The sequence below is a fragment of the Stenella coeruleoalba genome (genome assembly GCF_951394435.1).
Source record: "Stenella coeruleoalba genome assembly, chromosome: 3".
NCBI lineage: Eukaryota > Metazoa > Chordata > Mammalia > Artiodactyla > Delphinidae > Stenella > Stenella coeruleoalba.
In genome coordinates, this window is record NC_137148.1 from 157,290,927 (window position 1) to 157,297,258 (window position 6,332).

Consider the following 6,332-nt stretch of genomic DNA (forward strand, 5'->3'; position numbering starts at 1 on the left):
TCTGGGGAGCTCTTGGTCCCACAAAAGAGAACTTGATCAGAATTTTGGAAGACTTGTCCATGATGCTCCCCATTTTTCTAAATTTTGTTAAACATTCCTTTCATTAGCCTGATGAGTAGTAGGTCATATTGATACAAAACAGGGTTCTTGGCCTTCCCCAATCAATAGAAATTGACAAAAGGCCAGACAAGAAATTCAGGCAAGGCTTTATTGGGGCCCCTGCTGCAGCAGTGGGGAGCAAGAACAAGTAACAGGTTTCCTTGCTCACTTGCTTGGGGGGAGGGGTAGCTTGTTCCTTATATGGGGTGAGGGTAGGGGTGTGTCCAGGGGTCCAGCGGGAGGGGTGGCTTAGGTGGTTTGCCCACCCCTTAGATGGTGTTGTGTGCAGGGGACATGGGCAGTAGCTTGCTTTTGCTCTGGGCTCTTCAAAAGTGGTAGTTGGGTTTTTTGGTCTCTTTATATCTTTTGTCCAGAATTTGCTCCAACTGCACATGCAAGCAGTTATTTTTAGTCCCATATAGTTTCTTTGTACTTTGTTGGTGGAGGAGAGGTGTGCCCAGGTGCAAGCATTGCAGCACTACAGCAAAAGGTCCCAGTCCCAGTCTGTCTCAATATGTATGTGTCCCTAAAACAGTAAGTGTTTACTTTTGCAAGGTGTTTGATATTTATATAAACAGAATCTGCTATATGTTCTTCTGTGACTTACATGCTCAACATGAACACTTATTAGGTTCACCTATCTTGATATATGAAAACTTCATTTTCACTGCTGTATGATTCCATTATTCATTCATTGAACAAAGAAAAGTATATTTAACACCTGTCTTGCGCCTGGCATTGTTGTAGATGCTAGAAATAGACCAGTAAATAAACCTGGCAAAACCTCTGCATTCATGCAGCTTAAATTCTCATGGGAGAGAAAGAAGAAAAATAATAACAAAAATAACTCAGCCATAAAAAAGAATGAAATAATGCCATTTGCAGCAACATGGATAGACCTAGAGATTATCATACTAAGTGAAGTAAGTCAGGCAGAGAAAAACAAATACCATATGATATCATTTATATGTGGAATCTAAAAAATGATACAAATGAATTTATTTACAAAACAGAAACAGACTCACAGACACAGAAAACAAATTTATAGTTACACCAAAGGGAAAAGGGGTGGAGGAGGGATAAATCAGAAGTTTGCGACTAGAAGATACAAACTACTATATATAAAATAAACAAGGTCCTACTGTATAACACAGGGAACTATATTCAATATTGTGTAATAAACTATAAAGGAAAATAATCTGAAAAAGAATATGTATAGCTGCATAGCTGAATCACTTTTCTGTACACCAGAAACTAACACAACATTGTAAATCAACTATACTTCAGTAAAGTAAATAAATAAATAGTATGTGTTTGGAAAGTGATGAGTACTAACAAGAACAAGAAAGGGGAATAGGAACCTTGGTGGGAGAGGAATTTTACAATTTTACACAAAGTGATTATGAAACATTTGACCAACAAGGTGACATTTGAAGAAGAACCTGCAGAAGATGAGAAGTGAGCCAAGCTAAATATCTGGGGGAAGGCTTTCTGATAGACTAACAAGCAGATGCCCTGAGGTGGGAGCATGCCTGGCGTGTTTAAGGAACAATAAGGAAAACAGAAATAAGGAGGGAAAGAGAAGAAGGGGATCAGCGGCAAGAGGACTAGAATTTATAGGCTCTTATTTGTCATTATGTCACTGGATTTTATTCTCAAGAGAATGCTCTGGGCACTGGAGAGACATACTCTTATGTCCATTTTTTTTTAGTGATCATGCTGACTGCTGTGCCGAGAATAAACTAAAAGTTCAAAGTAAGAAGTAGAGAGACTAGGACTAGTTAGAAGGCTATTGTGGTAAATCTGTGAGAGAAAACAGCAGTTTGGACTGAGTAGAAGTTATGAGAAGTGGTTGGAAAAAGTAAAAATTCAAAATATGGAAAAGATGAAGATGTTAAGAACATTGGAATATAATGTTTTTCAACTATGAATTATATATATTCCTTTTAAATTGTCCTGGTAATATTACACTTTAAAAAATATTCTTTATGTTCTGTTTTTCTGGTTATAAAAATTAAGGATTAGCTTATCTCTTGACTTCCTTTTGTTGACCTAAAACAAATAGACTGCCAGTTTTTTCTCCAGCGAAAATGTGTTTATTCAGGATTAGCAAAGAATTGCAATTTGGGGTCTGTAAATATGGTTGTGCAAGTCCTCAGCAAAAATGGAGAGGAGAACTTTTTTATAGAGGGGAAAAGGAAGTTGAGAGGGCTATAAAGAAAGAGCCCATGGCTTTTTCATTGGCTGAGTCCTGACAGACTCTCATTGGCTGAGCTCCTTCCAGGAAAGAAGGGGAAGTCTTTTCTTTTCCTGTTGGGCTCTTCCTATTGTAGGGGTGAGAGCACTCCCTTCTAGTCTCCCATTTCTATTTAATTGAGTTTTCTGTTTATTAATTTCTTACACTTTAAACCAAATGCAATTTAATTTTCTGTCCCATTTAAAATTTTAAAAAATATGAGCTAATAGGCCTATCTAATTTTAGTACTTCCATATTCCATTTTCTCTCTCAACTATGAATTTTGGCAATTTCCTTGAGTTTTATAATTTATATTTATTTGTAATTAAATTTATATTTAATTTGTTTCTCTATTGACCATGTCTATACCATCACTTCCTTAATTTTCTCTTTTGGTCTTGACATTTCTGGGTTTTTTCACATTGATACAGCCTAGTTTTTATTTGTGTCCTCTCAGTTATTCCATGGGCCTCTTTTACTTAGTTTTCTGGAGATATCTGAGGCCAATTTCATTTTTCTTCTCTTATAGGTAATCTTCTTCTGTTTATTTATTTCTGTACATTGACTTTCATAAACCCCCCCTTTATTTCCTGTATCTTTAAGTATTTCTATTTTTTTCCCTGTATCTAGCAATTGGTTTTTTCCATTATTATTATTTTTTTAACATCTTTATTGGGGTATAATTGCTTTACAATGGTGTGTTAGTTTCTGCTTTATAACAAAGTGAATCAGTTACACATATACATATGTTGCCATATCTCTTCCCTCTTGCATCTCCCTCCCTCACACTCTCCCTATCCCACCCCTCCAGGCGGTCACAAAGCAACGAGCTGATATCCCTGTGCTATGCGGCTGCTTCCCACTAGCTATCTACCTTACGTTTGGTAGTGTATATATGTCCATGCCTCTCTCTCGCTTTGTCACAGCTCACTCTTCCCCCTCCCCACATCCTCAAGTCCGTTCTCCAGTAGGTCTGTGTCTTTATTCCTGTCTTACCCCTAGGTTCTTCATGACATTTTTTTTTCTTAAATTCCATATATATGTGTTAGCATATGGTATTTGTCTTTCTCTTTCTGACTTACTTCACTCTGTATGACAGACCCTAGGTCTATCCACCTCATTACAAATAGCTCAATTTCGTTTCTCTTTATGGCTGAGTAATATTCCATTGTATATATGTGCCACATCTTCTTTATCCATTCATCCGATGATGGACACTTAGGTTGTTTCCAACTCCAGGCTATTGAAAATAGAGCTGCAATGAACATTTTGGTACATGACTCTTTTTGAATTATGGTTTTCTCAGGGTATATGCCCAGTAGTGGGATTGCTGGGTCATATGGTAGTTCTATTTGTAGCTTTTTAAGGAATCTGCGTACTGTTCTCCATAGTGGCTGTACCAATTCACATTCCCACCAGCAGTGAAAGAGGGTTCCCTTTTCTCCACACCCTCTCCAGCAGTTATTGTTTCTAGATTTTTTGATGATGGCCATTCTGACTGGTGCGAGATGATATCTCATTGTAGTTTTGATTTGCATTTCCCTAATGATTAATGATGTTGAGAATTCTTTCATATGTTTGTTGGCAGTCTGTATATCTTCTTTGGAGAAATGTCTATTTAGGTCTTCTGCCCATTTTTGGATTGGGTTGTTTGTTTCTTTGTTATTGAGCTGCATGAGCTGCTTGTAAATTTTGGAAATTAATCCTTTGTCAGTTGCTTCATTTGCAAATATTTTCTCCCATTCTAAGGGTTGTCTTTTGGTCTTGTTTATGGTTTCCTTTGCTGTGCAAAAGCTTTGAAGTTTCATTAGGTCCCATTTGTTTATTTTTGTTTTTATTTCCATTTCTCTAGGAGGTGGGTCAAAAAGGATCTTGCTGTGATTTATGTCATAAAGTGTTCTGCCTATGTTTTCCTCTAAGAGTTTGATAGTTTCTGGCCTTATATTTAGGTCTTTAATCCATTTTGAGCTTATTTTTGTGTATGGTGTTAGGGAGTGATCTAATCTCATACTTTTACATGTACCTGTCCAGTTTTCTCAGCACCACTTATTGAAGAGGCTGTCCTTTCTCCACTGTACAATCCTGCCTCCTTTATCAAAGATAAGGTGACCATATGTGCATGGGTTTATCTCTGGACTTTCTATCCTGTTCCATTGATCTATCTTTCTGTTTCTGTGCCAGTACCATACTGTCTTGATTACTGTAGCTTTGTAGTATAGTCTGAAGTCAGGGAGCCTGATTCCTCCAGCTCCATTTTTCGTTCTCAAGATTGCTTTGGCTATTTGGGGTCTTTTGTGTTTCCATACAAATTGTGAAATTTTTTGTTCTAGTTCTGTGAAAAACGCCAGTGGTAGTTTGAAAGGGATTGCATTGAATCTGTAGATTGCTTTGGGTAGTAGAGTCATTTTCACAATGTTGATTCTTCCAATCCAAGAACATGGTATATCTCTCCATCTATTTCTATCATCTTTAATTTCTTTCATCAGTGTCTTATAATTTTCTGCATACAGGTCTTTTGTCTCCTTAGGTAGGTTTATTCCTAGATATTTTATTCTTTTGTTGCAATGGTAAATGGGAGTGTTTTCTTGAATTCACTTTCAGATTTTCATTATTAGTGTATAGGAATGTCAGAGATTTCTGTGCATTAATTTGGTATCCTGCAACTTTACCAAATTCATTGATTAGCTGTAGTTGTATTTTGGTAGCATCTTTAGGATTCTCTATGTATAGTATCATGTCATCTGCAAACAGTGACAGCTTTACTTCTTCTTTTCCGATTTGGATTCCTTTTATTTCCTTTTCTTCTCTGATTGCTGTGGCTAAAACTTCAAAAACTATGTTGAATAAGAATGGTGAGAGTGGGCAACCTTGTCTTGTTCCTGATCTTAGTGGAAATGCTTTCAGCTTTCACCATTGAGGATGATGTTGGCTGTGGGCTTGTCATATTTGGCCTTTATTATGTTGAGGAAAGTTCCCTCTATGCCTGCTTTCTGCAGGGATTTTATCATAAATCGGTGTTGAATTTTGTCAAAAGCTTTCTCTGCATCTATTGAGATGATCATATGGTTTTTCTCCTTCAATTTGTTAATATGGTTTATCACATTGATTGATTTGCGTATATTGAAGAATCCTTGCATTCCTGGAATAAATCCCACTTGATCATGGTGTATTGTCCTTTTAATGTGCTGTTGGATTCTGTTTGCTAGTATTTTGTTGAGGATTTTGGCATCTATGTTCATCAGTGATATTGGCCTGTAGTTTTCTTTCTTTGTGACATCCTTTTCTGGTTTTGGTATCAAGGTGATGGTGGCCTTGTAGAATGAATTTGGGAGTGTTCCTCCCTCTGCTATATTTTGGAAGAGTTTGAGAGGGATAGGTTTTAGCTCTTCTCTAAATGTTTGATAGAATTCACCTGTGAAGCCATCTGGTCCTGGGCTTTTGTTTGTTGGAAGATTTTTAATCACAGTTTCAATTTCAGTGCTTGTGATTGGTCTGTTCATATTTTCTATTTCTTCCTGATTCAGTCTTGGCAGGTTGTACATTTCTAAGAATTTGTTCATTTCTTCCAGGTTGTCCATTTTATTGGCATAGAGTTGCTTGTAGTAATCTCTCATGATCTTTTGTATTTCTGCAGTGTCAGTTGTTACTTCTCCTTTTTCATTTCTAATCCTATTGATTTGAGTCTTCTCCCTTTTTTTCTTGATGAGTCTGGCTAATGGTTTATCTATTTTGTTTATTTTCTCAAAGAACCAGCATTTAGTTTTATTGATCTTTGTTATTGTTTCCTTCATTTCTTTTTCATTTATTTATGATCTGGGTTTTTTCCATTATTATTGTCTGGGGCACAAAGAAAGGATAAGACTCTTCTATTTTTTTCTGCTTTCTTCATTGGCAACATATTAAACTGTTATTCTTGATGTCTGGCTTTCATGTCAATGTGCAAACCTCACACTTAATTCTTTGTCCTTTCCTCCATTTTCTGGGAGGAATCTTCAAA